The sequence below is a fragment of the Uloborus diversus genome, chromosome 8 (genome assembly GCF_026930045.1).
Source record: "Uloborus diversus isolate 005 chromosome 8, Udiv.v.3.1, whole genome shotgun sequence".
NCBI lineage: Eukaryota > Metazoa > Arthropoda > Arachnida > Araneae > Uloboridae > Uloborus > Uloborus diversus.
In genome coordinates, this window is record NC_072738.1 from 15,661,770 (window position 1) to 15,688,166 (window position 26,397).

The following is a 26,397-nucleotide window of genomic DNA, read 5'->3' on the forward strand; positions in this document are numbered from 1 at the left end:
GAGTTTCGTCGAACGCAACCAATCTGAGTTACACTGCTTGACAATTGCTAAAGAACAAGTGATTTATGCAAATTTGTACCTCAACCACCTGACCAATGGAAATAAATTCTAGTTCAGATGGCGTAGTAAAACTACGTTTTCATATAGGGACTCTAAGTAGACCAAGACTCGTTATTTGTATAAAAGACAGTGCATACACGCTCAAAATTCGTACGAAAATTCACGCTGTTTGGTTTTTAATAAAAATAGTGCTGGATGTTAAAAAAGGTTTTTCTGTGAAATTCTGTTTGGTTCTTGAAATACTTAAGAGTAAAATGTCAGCAAAACATCATTTGAGTATCTACGATCGTGGACGAACGGTTGGACGACTGGAAGCAGGTCAAAGTGTCACCACTGTGGCTGCTGCAATGGGTGTATCAAAAAGTGCCATCTCCCGATTAAAGACGGCCGCTGAAGGTGGAAATGTTTTGCAAAAGCATGCTGGGGGTCGTGGTAGGAGCACCACACCTTCAGAGGATCGCTATGTAGCCCTCGTGGCAAAAAGGAACAGAAATTTCACTCTTGGACAGATAGCTGAAAATCTAACAACCGCTACCGGTACGCATGTTTCTGCAAGAACCATCTCACGGCGAGTAAATAATGTCGGTTTGTATGCAGGGAAGCCCGTACGTTGCATCCAAGTTCAACCACGCCATCGTCGAGAGAGATTACGCTGGAGTAAGGAACATGTTGGTGGGATCATCAAAATTGGTTTAGAGTGATGTTCTCTGACGAATCTCGTTTCAATGTGACAGGTGATTCTGGTAACCAACTACTGTGGAGAGAGCGTGGAACACGTTATGCACAAAAATTTGTTTGCGAACGTGATCGGTACGGCCCAGGCGTCATGGTGTGGGCAGGCATCATGCACAATGGCAGAACACAACTTCACATTTTTGAATAATCGAAATTTCTTTTAGAATTTATTGAGCTCTGTAAATGTCAAAATGCGTATCATGAAAACACATTCATGCGCATACATTTTCATGCTTTTTTTTTTCAAATTGAGTTTTTTTCTTTTTTTACGACTTCTCCCCCCTCTCCCCTCCAGGAATTTTGGAGTGGTAATCCTGACTGTTACCAGATCTTGTAAAACTAGCCACTGTTAAAATCTTAAATTATTTTCCGTATGTGCAAGTTATTCAGACAAAGCATATTAAGTTCATTTGTATTTCTTCTGTTTAAAAGTCGCATTTAATACAATTATACATATTTTTTTCTTTTTTAATTTTTATGCAAAAAGAACAACCGTTCTCATGTCATAATCAGTAAAAAAAATTAAAAAAACAAACAAAAAAAAAAAAACAAATAAGAGGTCTGAAATACAACCAATTTCTCTATCTGCCTCCCCCCCCCCTTTGTTTACAATTTCGGAATAATGACTACAGGGTGCCCTGAGAAAGGGTTTGGCTTCGAGACCTCGATAACGTAATTTTGCTCGGATTATGACTACAGAGAATGCAGTTTCGCCACGTCCATTTATATATTTATCTGCACGAAATGGGAAAATTTGTTTTCATGTAATTACGTTTATAACGTCATGGTAAAAGAAATAATAATGATGCTAGTGAAAGAATCGTTCCTCGTTGCAACTAACAAAACACATGAAATTTCGTCGTGCTAATTATGTATTTAATTAAGTTCTTATTTTCTCATGTTAAAACCGTCAGAAACCGAAGAAAAAAAACCAATAATGTTTAGTTAAAACTAATTATTACTGCCCTTTAAATTAACATTTGTAAAATTAGTGGCATTTACTGAAAACAGCCATCGCAACACAGAAATTAGTTTGATTTCCAACGACAAAGCGAAAAGATGCCCGTACATTAATCGCGCCATCTTTTGCACAGTCTGGAATACTTCCGTTTCTCTGAGGCGGGCTCCGGAAAATAGACATTGCTTCATCGTTCTACCGTGTCGAGGTAACTTGTTGTGCCGCGAGATCAATTATTAAACATCATCGGGAACCTCTTCGTCATGTAACGGAGTTTCCCATCGAGCAAGATTGGGCAACGAACATGAAATTAATGAGCACAGCTCTGTTATATATTTATAATATATGTAGTAAATAATCGTAGTGGTAGCTAAAAATCCGCACACTCTGAGACTACTGAACAGTAATTATTATAACCTGATATATTTTTTATGAGCAAAAGTGTTTAAAGTTAAATAATAAAATTACAGAACACATATATCAAATCCAAAAGAAATTGTCAAAGTAGATGAATATGATTTCATCGAAAACCGTTAAAAATCATTGCATCAATGCTCAAAGCATTTAGAGTAAAATAATACGGTAATGACATACAAATATTCAATCTAAAAGAAACTTTCCAAAAAAAAAGGAAAAGGAGAAAAAAAATCAAAATTTAAGATGCTATTAAATATATAAATACGATAAGATTTAGTCTTTAGAACAAATAAATATAAACAAAATGAATAAATTTCTTTGATTAAACGGAAAATTAGAACTGGTAAAAATAAACTATATTAATGTATGCGAAGACACAGACTCGTTTTATTACTATTTTTTCACGAATTTAAATGAAAACGCTGGTAAGAATCTCTTGAATCGCTTCTGCCAATCCCAAAATGAATAGAATTGACATCAAGGCATGCAAAGTGATTATTGTAAATAATTTTGGTTGCCCAACAAAAACAATCAAGTACTAAAAGCAGTTACATCACATTTTAATCAACGTTTTTTCATACAGTCGATTCTTAACAGACAATCATTCTGTTCAGCCACACCATCCTCTCTCTTCCATCTAAAAAACATATCATTAAAAAAAAAAAGCGTGAGCACGAAACTTTCACAGCTGTAACTTCAAGCAAATACTTTCTAACTATAGCTTGATTTGTTTTTTCGAAATTCCTCATCAGTTTGTTCTTAAACTGACTTAACAAGGTAAATATTTTTGACGTGTCAGTTCGCTGTCCCCCCCCCCTCCCTCTTTTTTTTCTCGAAATTTTTGAATTAATATTACTTGAGAGTCTTTTCTTCTAACATCAATGAACCACATTAGATCATACAACAAAACATAATGCAACATGATCATACAACAAAAATAATACCTTTCCGTCGACTCAATTTCTTGTTCAAATCATCATATTCTCAATTTCTTGTTGAACTGAAAAATAAGATTTTTTTTAATTTAATTTTTTTATAATAAAGATTTAAAGTTTTTAATCTGTGCTAACACAATCAAGCATTTTTCTTCGTTTTCCCTGAGGTTCTCCATCATACTATTCTGAATGTTTCGAATCCAGTTTTGGATGCATAAATACGTTTTTTCCCTACCCCAGGTGTGAAGTGTGAAAAAAAGGGGACATCACACTTTGTGAAAGAAATTCATGAAAAACATTTTTTGTCTGAAAATTCTGTGTCTAAAACATCAAGTAAATGCCCTCATAGGTTTTTTATTTTTTCAAAAAATTTTTCAAAAAAATTAATGTCTCACACTTCAAATGGTCCGGAAATCCAAAATTTCAAAGGAATTTTTAGAGGAATTCAATTGAACGTCATTACTGACATTAAATGTAGTTTTCTCGAAGAAAGGGAATATAGAAGATTTTAAATGAAGAATTACATTGTGCGGCAAAAAAAAAGAAAAAAAAATCAAAATCCTTGTGACACTATACTTAATGACTCTAATACAAACGAACCCCTGAATTCAAATATGAGACATGCACACCCCGTTCTTCATTACCCACCATAGTCTTGTAATATGGAATTATATTAAGAGTTATTAGCTAGAGCAGTGGTTTCAAACCTTTTCCCCCTTGCGAACCCCTTTCGAACTCCGAAAGAAATCGGTGAACCCCTTCCAAACTCCGAAAGGAATCGGCGAACCCCTTGGGTTCCTAGGTAGTAATTAACAAGAAAAAGAAAAGTTCGCATTCCCACGCATATACAGTAAAATTTGGGAGTTCTTTTCAGTTTGATGCTGCTCCGTAATTTATAACAAGAACGAAAACACAATTTTAAAACAGAATTACAAATACTGCTACGAACTAAAATGATCGCTAAAAAATGAATACAAAACAAATTCACCAAAAAATAAACACAGTTAATGTTCTGTATTGAGCTTCATCAACTTTGAAAAATTGTTTCAAATGAGATATTTGCGGAACAAAGAAGCTCAAAGGTTGGCTGAAATTTTTCTGACATTAGGGTACATTTATTTCTAATCACTAAATCAGAAGTCAATTAAAGAATGATCTTTAGAATACCTTTCAGGGAACTCGCAAATTAACTAAATGAATTTTTTTTCATACAGTAAAAGGAGTAAGATTTTTATGTTTAAGTCTCCTTGAAAAGGACTACAAGCGTAGCTGTTTGATAAGGATATACTGCGTACATTTATCGTTTGTTTGCTGAAGAATTTTCTTGTAATAATGCTATAAGTGCGGAGTAAAATGCGTATATTGAAAAACAATAGAACCGTCTATTTTCAATATACGCATTTACTCCCAATTTTTACACGATATGTGATTTTTAACAAGACATATTTTTAAGCACACTTACTACTAGAATCCTTAACATTTTCTACACAAATTACATAAATTCCTTATTTAGTACAGTCATATTTATTAGACATTAAAATCGCAAAATGCGATGTAGTTCTGGTTTTTTAATATGTTGTTTGGGTCAGTTAGGGTAGCGAAAATCTAAGTTTGCAGTTTTCAAAAACCTGTTAAACTGCGAAATTTTCGGACTTTTTTAGTTTTTCCTTTGTAACTCCTAAACCATGCAACTTTTGATGTTATATGTGAATACCCGTTTTAAAGCATATTACATTTTGAACAATTTAAGCTCAAATGGCGTTCTGTACGACCAATAGTTTTGGAGATATCGTACTTCAAACATCGGCCATTTTGTCGAAAAAAAAAAAAAAAAAAAAATCCTTCGATCACATTCCACGCCGAATATGGACATGAATTACCACTCTAATTGGAAAAAAAAATGAACATCAAAACGAAGTCTGTAGATTCAATAGTTATTTTGCAATCGCAAAGCAAACCGAAATCGGAAATTTCGGTTTTTGAAGAAATGAGACAAAACACTTTTCAAGACAATATGACAGTCCTATGCAGGTAACGCAAACATTCCTTCCCCTACTTATCAATGCCTTTCACGTTGATGAATTTTCGGCCGTATTTCGTTTTTCGACTTTAAAGTTAATTTACCGAGCTTGATTTTGAATAGATAATGTTTTTGATCAAGAGATTTTTAGTGCAAAACACTTCCTATTAGAATAAGAGAGATATGGACAAAAGAAAAAAAAAGAATGATTTCAAAAGGGTGAAACTATTTACATGTTATATTCAGTAAGTTACCGCCCTATAGCCAGGGCTGAGCCAGAAATACATGAAATACACCGCCAGCTCAGTCAATTAAAGTCGAGGACTGCAGTTTCGTGCTTATCAGCACTCATCAGCCCGGCAAAGGAGTAACTGAACTGGAGGTGGGAACTCTCTTAAGGAAGCCTAGAGTGCCAAACAAACTCCAGCTCAGTCACTCCTATGCCGGGCTGATGAGTTCTAATAAGCACGAAACTGCAGTCCTCGGCTGGAATTGACTGAGCTGGCGGTGTATTTCATGTATTTACATGTTAGTTTTATCATTAAAACATATCTTAAAAGTGAACTACACTTAATGTCTTGATTGTATGGTGTCTTTGATGGATACGATCGTACTCCGGAACTGAAAAAAAAAGAAGGATAGTTCGACCTTTTTTCATTTTATTATTTTTCTCTCTCTTTTTTTTTTCATTTTTGTCGATTACAATACAAAGATCTTGTGAGCAGTCTTCTCAAAGTGCAGATTGAGCAAAGAGGAGCAGCTAAGATCAGTTCTGCAACAACAGCATACTCCCATATATCCCTTCTTACTCTAAAATGAGAAAAATCTGAAAAGCACGAGTGAGGCTTGATCGTTTAATGTAGTGATTGGTGACGAACCAATCTCAAAATTTATGCTGGTCTTCGACCAACTCTGCTCTGAGGCATCCTTCTTCTCTGCCAACCATTTGTATACTTGTCGCTGCGTGTGATACGAATGGAATGAAGCTACACTGTAAAAACGATTCAGAAACGTTCCTGAAAAATAATGGGCAGCTGATGTGCTCAATTTCTTCCAGTAACATATCTTGCAAAATCTAGGAACGTTTTCCGCTACAACTCAGTAACTTTCCTGATATTATCCTGGAAGTCTCCTGAAAAATTCAGAAATCTTTCTGTTATAAACCAGTCGTCTCTCTTTTAAATTAGAGTTACCTTAGGAAGGTGTAATATACTAGTTTGGCATCTTCCTAATTTATCAAGGAAGATCCAAGAGCATTATTGCAAACATGGCCAAAGTTAAGCCAGAATTGCAAGTAACGAGAATTTTACTCACCTGCAATTCTTGCAAAGCAACGTAGTTCATACTTATTTGCTCCCTTTGGGAGCTTAATTAGCATGGACGGGCCGTAGGTCAATTGAAGCCGATGCACTTTATAAATATGCTCATTTAATCTTTAAACTGGCAGCTAAAAATATTTTTCATAACAGTGATAAGTCTGTATTCGAACATCTTGTAGCAATTCAGGAAACTTTTTGACAGTGATATTTGATTAGGAAATGGATGAAAACCACTAAAATCCCGAAACATAACACGGAAATACCCAGTAACGTTTCGGATTTTTTTTTAGTGTACCGTTTTGGTTGAAGACTAACAAAGAAGGTTCACATTTGCATTACATGTTGCTTTGAGGAACAGGTGGAACCAGTGGCGCACACAGGAATTTTGTAAGGGGAGGGTCCAAGGTCAAAAGCCTTATTCTCCTATCATACCCCAATATGCCGTCAAACATATTGGCTTGATTTTATAGATTCCCGGGAATGAAAAACAGTAACAAATAAACTATTGAAATTGAATTAACATTGTTTAATGAAATATACTTAAGTAAATAACCAGAGAGCAAAATAATTTATGCTGTTACTTTTCTTATAATTAAAAAATGGATTCAAGTTCATAGAATCTCATTTTATTCTGTAATTACAAAACTAAAAACATAGTTTTATTACAGTGTACTCGTTTATAATCATCATTCTGCGTCTTATAGGCAATTTGTTATAGAAATAGGGCACAACATTTTAAAAAATCTTTTAACATGAGGATTTTATTATTTCACTTATAACAACTGAAAGTACTGTTACCTTTGTTTGAAATTATTCTACGTACAAAATAGGGGAGACCGGGGCAAGATGACTATGCTAACAATTTTAGTTATTTATTAATTTATTTTTAAAGGGTAATAAAATTTCCTTTACATGAGCTGTTAGAGTGGTCCTTTGTAGTATTGAATATAGTGCCATTTAATTTTTCAAATGAACTAAATGAAGGATATTTTTATTTTTTCATAACCTTAACAAATCGTCATCTTGCCCCAGTCCTGGGGCAAGATGACTTTGGCCTCGGGGCAAGATGACAACACTGAAAAAGGTTGAACACAATTTATTTTTTGAATACATTACATAGTTTAACAGATTTTTACTGTGTTTTTACATCTAACAAAGCATCAAATTAAGCGTAATGAATTGCAAAGTAATGTTGGAGTGTTTAATTGTGCAGCTTACAATAGTCACAAATAAAATGCCATTTTCATAATTGGAACATTCTTCACGCCAAGTCTCTTGGCATTGCAGCACTAGAACCATTCTTCTGCTGGAGGGTCACAATATTCTTCTTCTTTACAAGCAGGACTTGTAAGAAGAAGTATTGTCATCTTACCCCATGTTTGGGCCCTTCATCTTGCCCCGGACTGCCTGTTTGAAAGGACTCGTCTTCTTTGCCATAAAGAAAGGCAAATAATTAACTTTTATTCATAGTAATGGGCAGTATATAAACTAAGTTACTTATAAATACTAAAGAGAAACAATCGATAATTCCTGTATCTTTAGCAGAGCTTATTTACACATACATGAAAGTTATAACGTAGCAGTGGTAAACAATCAGAGCTTCAGAACTAACACAAATATGACAATTTCAGCGTCTTTAACCTATTGCTGAACGAACAGCCGATAGGAGAGCCAGTAGTATTCAGTTGATGCTGTTTCCTAGTGGGAAACGGAAAAATTAAGACATTCGTCCTCTTGCCCGGCTCGTCATCTTGCCCCGGTCTCCCCTACTTAGAATCATAGTCAATCGGTAAAAAAGGAAGACCTATGGGAGGGGTCCGGACCCCCTGGACCCCTCCCTTGTGTGCGCCACTGGGTGGAACTGAATACTGTTGCAGAATATCGGGGATGCCTCATTTCCATACAGAGCAACCAGCTCCATTTCAACAGCTTCGGCTAAAGGTTTGAGACTCACTTCAGGAAGGAAAGCTATGGTGGCCTGGTCAACCTTATACTAGTTCGTTTGAAAAACACCGCGCAGTTTTACTTTTCTTAGCCAGACACGGGAAGATATTTTATCACATCCATTAACTGCGTGAAGAAAAATTGTGAATCTAAGAGTTATTCCATATTTCCTCGGTTGAGAAAAAAAAAAGTATAAAACGGAATACAACTGTACTGGACTTTGGCACTTTTCTGGAAGGTAATATTTTGAATGTTTGAGACAAAAACAGCGGGGGAAAAAATTAGATCCACATCCTCTTCATCATCGATTTACGATCTGTTGAGATCGTTAAGATGTACTTGTTTCGATGGCGGTTCGGATAGTGTTTCAACCAGTGTCTCTAGTTGTTTTTATCTTCAATGCCCTCAAGTCCAAACCTAGGGAGCAACTCGTCTTTGAGGTGTCGTTTATTAAACGATTTGGAAAAGCGTTTCCTCTTGAGCACTCTGATGTTGAGTCGTCAAATATAATCACATTGTTCTAGCGCGTAGTCGTTTTAATGTATCCGAAGACAGTAAAAACGTCCTTGAGTCATTAAAGTATTTGTGTCTGTAATAAAATCAACTGAATATTTTATTGATGGTTCATCTTTAATATACTCTGTAAATGTTCAGGTTTTACATTGAGTGAAAAATAAAATTGTAATTTTTGTAAAAAGAAACGTAAATATTTGTTGTGACTGATAGCCCAGAAAAACAAAAGAAATATAACAAATTTACAAAAAAACTATGGTTACGAAAAAATTTTAAAAATGCATCAAGTCTGAAGAAAAAATCAATGGATTGATCAAACAAATTAAAAGTTAAGGAATTGAAGAATAAGGCGAAACTTTTTCGAAACTTTTACAGCAAAGCAAAAATTAGCAATTGATGCTTGCGTTGCTGCATCCAATCGTAAAAGCTGCAATAGAATGAAATATTCTAATGAGTGGCTTCTAAGAGTACATAATAATGGGAATGAAATCATTTTAATTAGCTTCTAGAATATAGAAGCAGTTTTATTTCGAAATTAAAGACGAGCAGTTAGTAAAAGTTTATAGTCTACTAGTTTCATTGAAGAGAAATTAGCATTAGGTAATATGTGTGGCTTCGAAAAATAAATGAACACCCGTGTAACAAATAGAACTTATTAGAGAATTTGTCTTTTGCGCTGAAATAAGTTTAATCCAAAAAACGGGGCTTTTAAACTGCGAAATTCGAATGCAATCGCTGATTTAAAACGAGTTTGATTCAGGAGCCCAGCGTGCTCCCTGAGCGCAGCTCCATCTGGATTTTCCTGCGACCGCACCTTTTATCCTGCAATCGGCATACTACTTTTTGCAGGCACTATAACCAGTAGCGCCAGAATGTTCAAATTTGGTACAGAAATCGTGTTATTGGTCAAATGACGGTGTTGAGTGTCACTTGTGCGTTGTATTCGACGTACAAAAACAGTAATATTATCACAGTGTCATTCCCGTGCTAATCTACCGTAATATTTGACGGCACGAAACCGGTGATAATTGTACCGGTCAATTTTAGTGTTAATGCCACCTAATTTTAGCGCCCTCTATCTGTGTTTACCTCGGAACAGTATAATGAGCTAGATGTTTCCTTGTGATCCTCTCTTCGAATAAATTAAATTCTTTAAAAATGGATTAAACTTTGAAGATTAAAGAACACAGTAAAGGTTTAACTTTTTGTCAAAAGTAAGTAATCGAGTTATCTTAAGTTGGGGCAAAAATTATAGATAATTTGCAATTATCGGCATAGGTTAGGCCTATGCCGAAAAAGGTTGGCGATCTTCCAAGTTCTACTTATGAAATTCCTTGGCAGTTATTATAACTTTTTAAAATCTTCAACACGTAAATTTTAAAAAAAGGCCAATTTTATTTTACAAATTTGTTAAAATTTGGAGATGAGTGGTGTCTTTTATATGTACTGAATTTTATCAGTTTTTCTGATCTCGAACATTCTGAAAACAACTTAATCAGTGGCTATTTCACGGATGTGGTTTTGTTAACGCTACTTTGTGAAAGGTTCATTTCTGATTTGTATTCGAATGTATTGATGCAGTATTTATTTTCCTGAACGTGTTAATTTGCCCTTGTTATTTTCGACGACGAATTAAAAGTTGCAGTAGAATAATAAATATATTATTATACGCTGAATCTCATTTTCTGATCTATTTTAAACAAATAAGTATTTAAAAAAGAATTTGACTGACACAATAATCGTATTCATTCAAAAATAGTCCTCCATATGTTTTTAATCAAAAATGTGTTGCTGTTGTTAAGTGCAAGTGGGTATCTGTACATACTATGAAGTAATATCAAACTAATATGTTTGAATATTGAGGAAAGAAATAAGAGAGAAAACAAATGCATCAAAGTGTTCTCGTTCAGTTAAAAATATTCATTACAAATAACTTATCTGATTAGCAGAAAAAGTTCCTAGTTCAAATAGTATTTCAAAAAGATAGATTTATCTCAAAATAGTCAAGGTTATAAAAATAAGATTCATTGAATAAAATTTAATTCATTCTATTCTAAAGCAAAACAAAATGGCGAGTAGCCATATGTTGCAGATTTGTCTGATGTTGACGATATCACCTGCCGCTTGGAATTTCCTCCTGCTCGTGCTTCAACAGACAGTAAAAATCAACAAATGGAATATTAAACGGTTAGGGGGCGGGGGGGGGGCGGAATAAAAGTCATCGCTTCATAAGGTTACTCGAGTTAAAATAATCACTTTGAAAAATCGAAACATATTCCGCCTGTTATTTTACCATTTTGGCTGTCGAATCGTAGAAATGTTTTGAAGTAAAAAATAACCATTCCTGGATTAATTTACGGATATACAGTCGAACCTCCATATATCGAACTTCCACGTATCGAAATTTTCTATATATCGAAGTCAGAGCAAATTTAAATGTCCATTACATAGAAAAATTGTTCTATATATCGAAAAAATCTCTATATATCGAAATGTTTTTCGAGAAATTTGTAGATTATTTTTTCAACTTTAGACTGTTTGTCTAATAAAAAATGAAGTTTAGGCGAGAAAATTATGTTCACTAAAGGCTGCTACAAAACATACAAGGAATCTAGGGTTGAGGGATGTGTAGATAGGTCGTTGTTCCGTTTTGGAGTTCTTAAATTCCCTCAAATTTATTTCAAATCGTAGTTGCAACCAGTAATACAGTAAAATCAGTTTCAAGTTATCCCTATTTTCTGTTGATTATCATTCCTAGTCTTTTTAGCTTCAGTGAAAATCATTCAAGATAAGTAGATTGTGATTTTACTCTTCTCTGGATTACATTGTCAAAACGAAAATCCCCTAATCTTTGTTAAATTTAATATTTCCGAAAACAGACCTCCTGCTTTTGTGAGAAATCGGATTGCCGAAAGTGCTAAAGTAAAGTAAAAGTACTGAAACTTACAGAAAACTCACTCAAAAACATGAAACGGCATTACAGTTGGCGAAAATTAGTTTTAATTTTAATGTTTTAGGAGATTTTTATGATAAACTAAGATCGTTTCTATGTATCGAGATTTCTATATATCGAATTTTTTCCCGCAATTTGCTACTTCCATATATGGAGCTACGACTGTATTACTGCATTAATTGTTATTTTTAATTGATTAAGTGTTTGTGATTTATAATATATCGTATTCCTGTGATCAGAACTAAAAAACTCGAACCTTCTTTCATGCCTTTTTTTCATTCCTGCATACTTAATCAATATTTAGCAATTTATCAATATGATTCATTTAATAAAAAATTCTTAAAAGCGCATATCATTTTTTTTATATATAGAAAGCACAGTCGAACTGGCTTATACCGAGCGCAAATGGTTCGAGCGATCCAGTTCAGGCCTTGTGACTATAAAGCTTTTCCCTGCATTTTAAACATTACCAAAACATTATCATGACGTGGCGCAAGTTTCATTGTTGATGACGTCAGGAGGGTTACTCGATCATTGGCTATGACCCATCACTTATTTAACTTACGACTTTATTCTCAGTTTAATGATAGACACGTTGCGATGTGATTTCAAGCATATAAAAATTCCTTGTGAACTTGGCACTTTTGCGTGAAAAAGAAAGAAAGCGAAGTATTTCGCTTATATAAGTGATTTATTTTACTATGCAAAGCTAAATTGGACCCTAAAAGCATTTCTGTACAAACAAATGAGTAATTGTTCCCTTTCTAACAAAATGCAAAAAATCATGAAGATAATTATTATTAAATTACTATCATAAAAAGTTAATTTATTAATTATCAATAATTTCTCACTTAGATTCAGACGCAAAGTCTCTGTATTCTCTACCTCAATTTAAAAAATGTATACTAGTTCATAATTTGAATGTTTTCAGTGTGTATCGTAATTATAATTGTGTTTTCCTACTTGTAATCTTAGTAGATGTTCGTGATCAGCTCGTATGATTTCATTCGCATGCTCGAGCAAAACATTAAGCGAGAATCAGGAATGGCGATCTACAGAATGAGATTACATTCGGAATTATTTGCTGAACATTGGTGGGTCTTATGCCAAATCCTAGACGCAACTGTTTTACTTTTCTGCAGTTTTTCGAAGGGAAGATGCACTCATTTTCGAAGCATTCCTCCGTCAAATTAAATTTTCGAGAGGTGCCTGCTGTCATTTTTTTTTATTCGATTCAAGAAAAAAAATTGACTACCAGTAAAAAGTGTTTAGTGAATTTACAAGTTTCACAAAACGCATGATCCAACCAACATTATATCTGATCAGTGCGCATTCTAGATAATGCTCCGTTTCCGTGTGAAAAGGAGCACTCTCCTGGCTGGAGCGCTCCACTCCTGGCCATCCTAGAACCACGTCAGCTATCTCCATCCTTGTTTTTTCAGTCTGCATCTGTCAGTAGTTATCTCAGTAAACTATTATTTAGTTCGATCTAGCTGTTTAGTTCCGGCAACTCTTGTAGTTTTCTTTCATGATATATGACTGGCAGTGTGTCTCTTCCATACCAATGAGTTGCCATTCCTTCACATGTTTAAGCTCTTGAATGGCAAGACAACGGAACCCAGTATCTCTAAAGGGCCAATTGGTCTTTGTGAAAAGTTTGTTGGCTGTCTGAAACATTACTTTCAAGCAATTCCCAGTGCACCCAGACTATTGAACGCTGCATAAAACTCGTCACGGTAGTTTGTGGAGCTGAATCTCGAGACGGATTTATAAGAACCACCCTACTGTCCAGATTATGCATGCCTAACTTCACCAGCAAATAGGTCTCAAATTCAGAGATTGAGTCGCTGTCGATATGTGATTCGATGTCGTTGTCGTCGTTACTGCTTTATACCAACAATGGGGAAGAAGATATTTCACAGTACATCCAGTTGACCGTTTCTGAGTATACTTGCACATGGAAGTTGACTTTCTGTGGCGTAAATGTTCTAACTGTTTTCCTTCTTGGATCTATCTGTCTAGACTTCATAATTCTTCGAAATCCGAATCTTGTCATTTTGAGTCATGGCTAAACAGTAAGTTTTTTGGGTGAGCGAAAAAACCATTCCGTTCTATCGCAGAGTTGACAACATAAAGCAAAGGTTTTGGCATAGGGGAGACCGGAACAGGTTTTCGCGCTTTTTTTAAATTATTATTTTTATTTTTTATTTATTTACCTCAGTTTGAAAAAACTGTACTACACCATTCAGAGAAACCTTGGCTACATCGTGGAATTACTTACATCAATTTATTAAGCTTTGTTTTACAGAAAAATAGTTTTAAGTGTCGTTATGTCACGTGCGAAAATGTGCCCCGTGACCGGGGCAAGTTTTCGCATACCTTATTAAAAGACAGGGGCAAGTTTTCGCATGCACTTATATGGATATAATTTTGGAAATCAAACAAAATATTTTTAAGGTAGGTTAGTTATTGATTTTCAGTAAATATACAGTGAAAAAAAACTCATCACCAACTTGGCTACTTAATAATTTTAATACATGTAGGACTGTTAAAAACACTAAACGTCATCGTCACTGTCACAATTAATGCATACAAAGAACATAGGGTTTTCTTTGATGCAAGACTCGTGGGCCCACCTTCTGCAACGAGTGCCCTTTTCCCATATCTCTTTAGCCTTAGATTTACTGTACAATTCTATGTAGTAAATGCAAGCACAGTCTTCTTCCTCTTCATCACTTGATTCTTCATTTTCTTCGGGCTAGTTAGGTTTTCCACTTTGTCTCTTAAATAAACTCTTTTTTACATTTTTCTTATCTTTCTTTTCATTCTCATTTTTCATTTGTTTTCTCTGCTTAGCTTGTTGCTGCTCTAGTCTAAGCTGCTCTTTGACCGGAATGTCGGTCAAAATGGCCGACTTTCTCTTCTTTCTTCCTTTGCCGGTCTGTTTTCTCGGACCCGCTTTTCCCAGAGGTCTCACTTCTTCTGGGGTGCTACACTTTAACTACACGGCTACACTTTTCATACTTCTTCCTTCTTTTACTTTGCTGACAGCTTCTACCGTAGTCTCTATGGTGTACTTGCCTCTTTCAGACTTCTTTTTGTAGTGTCGTATCAATATCAAGTCATAATAATCAAGTCATTCTGTGAACATATCAGTTTAATGCTATTTTTATAAACACTTAGGCCTATTTTGTTTTAACATGTATCTCTCATGAATGATTGAGATTTTGATTTATTTTTTGTCTGTTTTTTGCTTAAAAATATAGGTTGTCAAATAAGAAGCTTACCTTTCCATGTGTATTTAACTATTTATGCTTCATTTAAGAGTAAATAGTAAAATAAACATCGATAAATAGTAGCGATCGAAGGGAAAAAGGCATATTTTCGATGCGACGGGGCACGTTTTCGATGCGATAATATGCCCCGCTTGGTGTTCGAAAACGTGCCCCGTCGCCACGGTTTTCCTTAAACTTCACGCAGACGGTCAAAAAAAAGAATTTTATGGACAAACTTACACATTACAGGTAGTTTCTAAATGTGCTCTTTCGAAATATTACAACAGACAAAACTTAACTTAAGACGTATATGTTTGTTTTTAGTTTAAATGAGGTCATCAAAATTTACTTACCTGTATAAAAACAAGTTCAACTGACGTTACGCAGCGATGTGAACAGCCATCCAACTGAAACTCTCGTAGTTGTCGTCTAGTGGCGCAGCCTTTCAAATAGTCTGGTCGGTGTTTCGCTCTACCGGCTCGTTAACGAGTTAAAGTTAAATCGGAAACGTGCCCCGCGCGAAAACCTGCCCCGGTCTCCCCTACCTGATACATTATATTGCTTGGTAAACAAGTTTTGGGCCGTCTTAAGATAATTGCGGGAAAACCACTTTGGCATGAATGGTTCAATATAATCTATACTGATTCTTGAAGTTCAGATGCGAGGCTTTCTTTACTTATGTACACAATCTGAGAGTTCTATTTGCCGTTGTCAACCACCTCAAATGTGATAAACGCCGAGGATTTCATACAGCTGAATATTCTATACAGGTTCCCGATTAAATTGCTCTTAAAATATCAAATTAAAGATGCTGATCTTTGCTAAACGCGTTTTGGCCCATCTCTGGGACCAGGCAATATATACTCTGAAAGTTAACTACCGGAAGATTCTGGCAGTCAACTAACTTTTCCCCAAATTGACCCTTTAGAGGTACTAGACCCCATTGTTTTGCTATCCAAGAGCTGAAACATGTGGTGGAATGGCGACACATTTTAATGGAAGGTACCAACTGCCCATTTCACAGTCATATGTCATGACAGACAACTACAAGAGTTGTAGAACTAAAACAGCTAGATCGAACTAAATAATAGTTTAATGAGATAACTACTGACAAATGCAGACAGAAAAAATGATGTTGAGAGACAGCTAACGTGGTTCTAGGAAAGTGAGGATGACGAGAAGGGGAGCGCCCCCTGCCAGGCGAGTGACGTTGTCTGGACTGCTGTCCGACGTCTGCGCATAATGTTCCTTAGGCGTTGCGCTACCGAAAAACACTGACTGGAATCTGACAGTTTTTTTTTTTTTTTTTTTTCAATCTCATTTTCAGTTCGATTGAAAAAATATCTATGATCATTCATCAAATACTGAAAACCCATAATCATCATAATTTTGAAAACTTTTGGGGCTCATGCGCGACCAAAAGATATTAGCTGATGGAAACCAAATATAAACACAATGTTTTGAGGCTCTGTTTAAAGACTTTACAAATTATTACATTAAGATAACACTTTATTATTTTTTTTATGCCTCAAAAATGATGTTTTTTTTTTTTTCATATTTTGTCAAACTTTAGGCCAGGTCTCTCCAACCTAAGGCCCGTGAACAGATTTTGTCCGGCCCGGTAGTACGAAACGAATTTTTGATCAAACTGTACTACTTTACAATTTATTAAAAATTCAAAAATTCAACTTGATAGAAAAATTTAAAGCAAGCCTCTTAAAATTCCTAGATCCGACGCGATTCAACCCCTAAACATGGCCCCGCGCTGGAAGTTATGAGAATTTAGCAAGAAAATAAATACTATGCCAATGATTGACGTCTAGGAGAGACTTAATTCATTTCAGATGCCACGGAAACACAATTCTATAAACGCCATCTGTTGGTCGAAAATAGAACTATCTTTTTAGTTGACAAAGTAAACCTATCTTCTCTATCCGTTTTGTGCAAACCGCATCTTTTTATCTTCATTCGTTTTCAAATTATTCATTTTTAATGCTCGTCCAGATATTTGGATCACACGGTACATAATGATACGCATTTTTAGAACTCTTACGTGAGAAAATAAATAGCATCATTGGTATTTTTCCGCAGAAGCGATCATAATTATGATTAATTTAAGCAATAAAAGTGCAGTTTTTAAAATTTTCTTAAAATTGTCAAGGAGCTCTTGTTTCTATAACATTCAATGTGTTATTTGCTACCTTTAGACAATTTACTAAATTTAACATTTTATTGTTCGTATTAACCGCAAATGTACGGCAGACCGTAATATTTCTTCAATCAATATTTGAGAGCGAACATTTTTAAAATGTCAAAATAGTTATTAAAAATTATAGTACCTACCATTTTTTGATTTCTACAACTTTATTGTGTGTTACATGAGTTAATTTGCAAAAGTAACACCTTGAGCATGTAAAACACACGCAATGTGTGTGTAATAACATACATATGAGGGAGATTGGTATACAATGTGATACAAATATCAAATACGGTTTCCGATGTGAAAAAAGTTGGAAACCACTGTTCTGAAGTATTTTTGCTTATTCGAATTTCAGAATCAGTAACACAGATGTCAAACTTTTAAAGTGTTCCCGATCTCAGTATGCTTTTAGAGACAAGAAAAAAGACTCATGAAAACTCTATTCTTTTAAGAAAATATTTGTTCCCACTGCGTCCATCATTGGCAACATCGTTTTTCTTTCTCCAAAAATAAAAAAAAATAAAGAATAATATTGCAACCAGCCGAAAAATTTGTTGAAAGTGGTATCAGTATAAAATGATCTATTCTTATTCTAATTTGTAACAACTCGCCCATTCAATGACAGCGTTCCGCCCTCAGAGATGTGAACGCGCGATAAGGTGGAGCTAGGAAGAGTTGGGTGGAGCTTTCTCCTTCCAGTGCGCAGCTCGACCGCGCAGGGTTGAAGTGTGCCAAACTGGCGATAAAGTTAACTTTCTAGAAAAGATAAGAACCCTGAAAATAACCAATCAGGGTGATTTGAAGAAAATACTGTTTTAGTCGGTTATAGTTATAACTGCATTTTATTACATTGATGCAAAAATGTTTCCAGAGCTTATGAAGTACAAGAAAATTATTAAAACTCTCAAATTATTCTTCGTATTTTCGCAGTTGAATATAATTCTCTGTTTCACCCCGTTTACAATAGTAGTTTAAACGAACGTTTACATTAAGCGATAATTTAAACTCGTTTAACCGAAACTTTTTGTTTGTTTACATTGTGTCATTTTAAGTATTATTTTCATAAGTTTTATTTTCAGTATTAAACCTATTTTTCTGTGTATATTGAACAATATATTTGATATTTTTAATGATCCTTCTATACTTTAAGCATCTAATGATCGATGTTTATTTGATTTCGTTCTCACATCAAAGATGAAATGGAAGAACATCTTGTGTGTTAATTAAACATAGGTGAAACGCATTTTCTTGTTCAGACTTTAAAGACAAGTAAAATTTTTCAGTTCAGAAGAATTTCAAAATGTTTAGGCTATAATAAAGGTGTTTTTAGTTATCCTGAAATATTTAGATAACTTTTGATTTTCTTAAAACAAAATTAAAGACATTCAAAAGGAGAATTTTCCAAGTGGAATTTCCAAACTTGTGAACAATAGTGTGCATAGACTAAGGTTTACCCCCTCCTCCCTTATTAAATTGTTCCCATGGAACTCATAGTGCTATTTTCTGGATCCTCCCCCCCCCCCACAGCGTTTCCGGGGGTGCCTTGTACGCCTATGCGCATGAACTAGTTTTGCTTCTCTCATGCAATTATATGATGCTGCATCAGAGAATCATTTTTCTTCTGAGTGTTTAGATATTTATAGTATTAAAAGAAAAATGACTAAATAAGCTTTGTGCTAAAATCATTGTTGTTTTGATTGTGCTGTTGATTATTTGTGCTTTATGTACAATGTTTGTCCCTTTTCATCCTATTTATAGATTGGTTCAGACTTAAGGAATTTATGATCCAAAGCAAAAGCACTATCAAATTACAAGTCTGTAGCTATTATAGCAGTACAATAAACTCCAGATTGTCCACCGCGGGATGGATAGCTTTGCCGTTTATCTAATCATAAATGCTTCCAAGGATACGAAAACCTGATTTTTACTGGAGATGGAACGAAGCTTCGGCCACTTCACCGAAGCTTCGGTCTGGCCGAATCATGAGCTCCGATTCGGCCGCTTCCGCCTGAAACAATATATTTGGCGAATTTTAATCACGATGTTCCATACCAGCAGTTCAATAGCCAATTTTATTGATTTGGAGATTGTATAATTCCTCATTTTGACTTTTTTTATGCATTCTTCGAAAATAAGTGAGACTAAATTATTTGTTTACTGTTTGTGTAGATGTGCCCGGCTGTGTAATTTCGTTAGAAGGGTGCGAGTCGGGAGGAATGAGGCAACTGGATATATGTGCTCAAATATTATTTCTAGTTCGCCCAGACGCTTTACCTACGTAACAAGTTGGATATAATTTTTCACATTTCATTTTGACTTAAATTTAATACTGTCCCATTCCTCCGCTGTCTCATTTTTACTGACTCTCTCCCCTTTTCCTCGAACTTCTTTTTTGAACAAAACATGTTCTTGATCATGTTTTTGCTACATATTGATTTTTGTCGTACTTTTAGCTCTAGAAGAATACCTTTCATTACCAATTTTATACTAGGACAGGGATGAAGATGGGTAAAAAAGTTTAGGTCCCTATCCCTATTCATTAATCTAGCCACGAATGATCCATATCTGTTGATCTACATTATTACTGATGTCTTACTAAACGAACCCATTCTTTTTACAAAACTCAACGTTGGAATGGATTTTTTTTTTTTTTTTTGAACTTATGATATTGTTAAATCCTTCGCTAAAAATAAATTCTACATGACAGACTAGTAAGAAATAATGCTTGATATTACTTCTACAAAGTTGTAAAAAAGTGAAACATTTTGCATTAAGAATGCTTAGATATCAGTGGCAGCTCCAGAGGAGGGCCATGGCTCCTTCGTGACAGCAGAGTCGGGGTTTTCAAAAACGAAAGCTGAGGCTTGATCATTTAAAATTCTACTAACTGTGCCATCACTTTTTGCACAGGAGCAATTTCAATATGTTTCGTGTTCAGCTTATCAAAAAAAAAAAAAAAAATCAGGCCCAAAATATATTTTGCTTCATTTGCTTTCAAGACATATTTTTTTTTTTGAAAAAGCGTCACAATATAAATATTGTGGAACGGCGTATTAGCTCGCAAAGCACAGCATGTGTACTTTCTTTTCTTTTTTCCATAAGCGAATTCTTCAAAACTTCATTTTCTAATCTCATTTATGCTTTATACATAGGCTTGCCAGATTTGTGAAATGTCCAACCGGGACACCTGAATATCCCCTCCCCCCCCCGCGTCGCGTGTATTCAAAAGGAAACCAGGGGTGATAGTGGACTCAAGTAAAATTCCCTGAAGACTGTGTGAAATTTTCAGAAACTATGAGGAACTCGCCCCCCGTACCCCTTTCCCTCCACGTAAAAAATTTTGCAACCTGCAAACAGAAATTATTAAAAAGAAACATTTTAAAAGTTTTCTTTTCTTTTCTTTTTTTTCGTAACAATTTTTCCGCTTCAAAATGTGTTGACAGCCCAAAATATTTGGAAATTTCGGATTACAAACAGCCCTTAAGGGAACACACCCCTGGCTGGTTCTTAGCGTATTTTAGAGGGTAGTTCATTCTCAATGCTATGAATAAATATTAATTATGAGCCTAAACCAGGGGGGATAATAAATGACACAAGCAGATAAATTTAAACATTTTACTTTTTACATGTTAATATTTATCAGTTACTTTAATAAGAAGAAATATTTTGAATGAGGAATAAAAACTTGAACAATATTTACATGTATTTTTCATTCGCTAGGACTTTTTTTGAAAAGTCCGTTTTGGTTTTAATGTTACTGTAAAAATCCTCGCAAGCTGATTCGATATTAATTTTATAAGTCTGTGTTTCAAATGACAAAGTAATTATTCAAAATAATCCTTCACAGTTAATATTTTTTTAGACTTTTTTGATCATTTAATCAATTTTATCTTTTTCCGGGACATAAAGTAAGCCGGCCGGAACACCGGGATTTTCCCTGAAAACCAGGACTGTCCTGGTCAAACCGGGACATCTGGCAAGCCTATTTATACACTGCAGTATTTTTCTTTTTACTCATAACAAATTCAGTTCTTTGATGTCCGAGTTTGCTTTGCATAGTTAAAAATGAAACGAATGTGAGAGAACTTGGGGACCATATGACCATGTATGCCAACTTCATCAAAGTAGAGTCGTAGCAGGCGGGTGTCATTAAAGGCAATGCCCTGAATTTTATTGACTAATGCCCTACCTTAAAATTTAAAGAAAAAAGTAAAACTTCCGGTGGTAAAGTCTCCAGTGTCCCTTTTCAATTACATCAAAAAAATCCTCTGAAATTGCTCATTAGGATTTTCCAATTTCAAAAAAAAAAAAAAAAAAAAATCTGGTGGCAAGGACCAAACTGCACCCCTCCGGCTAATTTCTTCAAATGTGGGCCGCAAATGCATTCGTAGGATATTCCAATTTCAATAAAATTCCGTGGTGGTAGAGTTCTGAAACCCTTCACTTCCACTGCGGTCATCAACGATAGCTGCAGGAATTTATGGATTTCAATTTCGAAAAATTTATTGGGGAAAGCTTCCGAACCTACTCTTTCTCTGGCACACCACTAAAGACGGTCTGAAATTCCATTTTTAAACCTTCAGTTTCAAAAAAATTCCGGAAAGTTCCAAATCCAATTCCTTTCCTTAACAGCATGAAAGATATTCTACAATTGCGGTTTTATTATAGAGATTTCTAAAACTTCTTGGTTAAGAGCTCACAAACCCAACTTAACTAACATCATCAAAGATCATTTACGATTGCATTTTTGAACTACAGTTTGGAAAATTGCAGGGTAAATGTCTATGACGCTCATTCCTTCATCCAACTTTACAAAAGATGGCCTGTAAATGCGTTTTAAGACATAGATTTCTAAAAATTTCACTAAAAAGGTCTTGAAACCTGCCCTTTCCCTATCACTATCATATCCTCCAAACGTAGTGAAAGATAAATCTAACATTGAGTTTTTGAAATTTTAATTTTGAAAAATTGCCGAGCAAGAGTTCCTTTTCCTTTTTCCTCCGGCATCATCGATGATTGCACAAAAATTAGTTTTAGAAGTGCAGTTTTTAAAATTTTCTGGACGGCAATTCCGAACTCCGTTCCTTCCAATAATGTCATCAAAATAATCTTGCAATTGTTTTAGCACTTCTTCAAAATTTTCTAGAGAGAGTAGTGACAAAACCCAATCCCTTCCTCCACATCATTTAAAATGGCCTACAATTGTACACACACACAGAACTAAAAGGGGGGGGGGGTGCATATCTCTCACAGCCAAGGGATATGTGGCTGTCTACCTAAAAATGCTCGGAATATAAGTGCTTTCGGCTGCATCTTTAGTAGCATTAAGAGCGAGGGTCATACAAAAAATATCACAATCGCAGAGGATGTTCCCCTCTGAGAACTCATTCTGGAGCCGCCACTGTTAGATATTTACATTAATATTAACACAAAATCTAAATTGTAAATACGTTTTATTGGATAACTCTATGATTTAATATTTGATTATAGCAATTGGTTATTATATAAAAATTAACTTTATTGTGGAGCGTGCCTTTTATATTCCAAATAGTGCTTTATGTTACTTATTAGAATCAAAAATTAGAAACATGAGCTTTTTTGGTACTACCAGTGATAAGCAAAAGGTAAACCTTAATTGGTGATATGTATTTATTAAAGGGAAAAAAAAGTTAGCTGAAAATGTTGGAAAAACTAAGAGTAATCAAGCATAAAGAGAATTACGTCATATTGTATGCATTTATTGTGCAATTAATGCTGAAACTCAATATCAAAAGCAGCCGAAGCTTCGGTATTCGGCGCTTCTGCCAAATAGTGCTTCGCGCGATATCTAATTTTTACATTTATTATCATTTTAGATTTTCTTTATATAAGTGTGGAAGCGTATATCCTGTGACTCCACAAAATCACTTTCTCAAAAAAAAAAAAAAAAAAAAAAAACATTTCTTTTATATGGCTGCCGCTGTAAAAGGTTGAAGATCCTTAGCTTAAAGATATTGTATTACAATGCCATCATTGTAATGAGCAAATAAACTTTGCGCTATTTATTTTTTAATACATTTTTTTTCCCTTTAATAATCATAAAAACAGAAGTAAAAATATAATTTACTTTATTATACTTCATTTTTTCTCTGTAATTACATGTTTTACCTTTTTAACTTTGGAAAATGATTAAAAAGTTGTAAGGTAGGTGCGGGTAATAAGGCCTACCTAAGGGAGATTTGGAATAAAATGGAAAGAAAAGGATCCGAATCAGCAAATTGCAAATTTAATTAAAGTACCATTCAATTCCTACACGAAAATAACAAAAAACGGCCTTTCTTGCCGAAAACAAACATAAAATTAATTATTTAAAAAAACCTTGCAATTAGGCCTTATTATACTACGGTAGGGTAATAAGGCCTAATACTTTAACAATCGTAAATAATCAAAATAAGCTATTAACATTGGTAATTGAGATCATTTGTAATATCCTTAAGCATTACTCATGCTGAAAATCTTCAAAATAACAAAAAAAAAAAAAAAAAAAAAAAACTAACAGTCGTCAGGGCACTCAAAAATATCTTCGTCATCGGCTGTCAAACCGACGCATTGCTCATTATATCACCTGTTGCATTTTGAACAGGGCCTCATGTCAATCATTTTATCCTCCTCACAAAAGTGACAGTACCAACTAACATCGTTTTTTTTTTTTTTTGTGTTTTTTTTTTATCGTCTTTCTTTGAGGGTTGACGTTATTTTTTGCTTTTTTCTCTTTTCTATATTCTTCAAACAGTTCTTTGGTGACTTTAATTCCTCGATAATTAATAGATTTTCTTCTTAAAATTGATGTTTTTTCAGTATTTTTGACTGGAGTACGCATACGCTCCTGAAATGCTTTTTTTTTTAGTTGAGCTAGTGGTACATTGTCCTCTTCATCGTCCGAACTAGAACCGTAAACCATGCTGTACGTCGTTCCAGGAGGTTTGTTTGGGGTACTATTAATTATTTCATCTTGTGCTGTCGATGTGGAAGGAATTGGGGTTATTGGCGTGAGGGAGGTGCGAGGTTGCGAATTTTTTTCTTGAAATTTGTCAGCTTCGGGAGCTGGAATTTCTGTTAATACAGACGGAGCAAAAGCTGTTTCTGAAATAGCCTGTGGATTCTATGGATACAAACCAGTGGCTTTAAAGCCGCTTGTAATGTTACTATGTGTCATGCATTTAGACCAGACATTTGAAAGAATAACATTAAACCGTGCCTTGGTGAGCTTTTTGTCTGGGTTTTGTTCTATAAATGATAAAACTTCTGCATCCCAGTGGTGTTCAAATGATCGATAGACGGCTTTATCAAGGGGTTGGAGTTCATGAGTGGTGTTCGAAGGTAAACAGTATAATGATATATCGAGAGAATCGGCGACTTCAACGAATGTTAAGTCTAGGTGACAAGCCGCTCCATCAAATATTAAAAGGGATTTTCCTGCACTTTTAAATCTAGATAGGTGCTTTAGAAATTCTGTAAAAAGTTCATTAGTTATCTAACCCTTTGTAGATTTTTCTACCAAAGAACCCGGTGGCAAATTGTCATATAATTCTGCCGTCGACCGTTTGCCTTTAAATATTGTTACACATCCTGTAAATAGTAATTATTGTAGTAACGTAACCTGTAAATAGTTTCCCGTAATGAATATACAACCCCTTTTCATATGGCTAAAGTATACGACCCCCCTATTTCCTTTTTGTTCATTGATAAAATTTGATAACGGTCTACTCTTTTCCAGAAGCGTGTGGAATATTTGAGAGATTTCTTTTCGGTGTGTATATAAGCCGTTTGCGATGGATAAAAAGAGAGTTTCGATTGAGAATTTGTACTGAGAGTGTGTATTAGCTCTGTTTATAGCGAAGCATTTCGCTGTGTTGTTTTCGTATTTGGAAGTAAATACGTGTGTAACCGTTGATTTTACGGTGTTGAGTGATATTTGCTTAATTACTGATGATTATTTTAGCAGTTGTTAACGATTTCTCCTGTACATAGTGTAAATAAAGCTCCTGTGTTTTTATCAAGAACTGTGTCTTCATTTCAAGAAAGTGGAAGTCGCGCCGGATCCGCTACAATATTATCATTGGTGATATAGCAGTACCAAGTGCATTTACACATCCAGCTATTGTGACACTTTCGGCTATTGTTTCTAATGGTTCTCTTGGGAACATTATACCTCACAGCTGCTTTATATGAGCTCAGCACACCTCTTCTTACTGCTTGGAAAGCCGACACTAAGTCATTATCAGACCACAGTGCTCGTTTGGGGGGCATCGTGATGTTGATGTAGGCACTAAAATAAGAATGAACCAAGTCGTAAACAGCCGCAATTACTAATAAACACTCAGACCATGTTGAGAAAGGTTCAAAATAAGATGCACAGCTGAAAAACTACGTTACAAAAAAAGGAGTATAATAAGGCCTACGGTCAACTTTCGTAGGCCTTATTAGCCGCTGACGTTGAATTTAAAAAAATACAAAAAAGTACAATAATTCGATCATATTATTTCACTCTGACATGAAATATCGATAGAAGCATTCAAGACAGATAACTGTAGCGCAAAACTATGCATAAAAGTATGATATTACAAAAATTACTTATATTTCAATCTGACGATTTTTTATTATTCGTGTCTTACAAGCGTTCCGTGAAAATTAATCTGGGCTCGCTGGTCAAAACAACTGAGCATGGCGTTGCGACCAGTTTGAGGTGCCATCTGGGAGTGTAAACTATCTGCGATAGCGTTTTTGAGCTGCTACAATCATTTTAAATTATATTTTCGCTGTTTAGGCCTTATTACCCGACAGGCCTTAATACCCGCACCTACCTTAGTTTAGAATTAAAATATACATTTGTTCTTGCGCGGGAGATGTGTGAAGACTGTTAAAACCCATTTTTTCAACAGAAAAACCTGAAAAATCATGTTTTTAATGACTTATACGGTGGAAAAAAGCATTTCTAAACACCCAGCAGCGATCAAAAGTTGTGTTTTATTATCCAATTCCTCGATTTATACTAAGAATTGAGCCACATATCAGGGAAATAATATGGT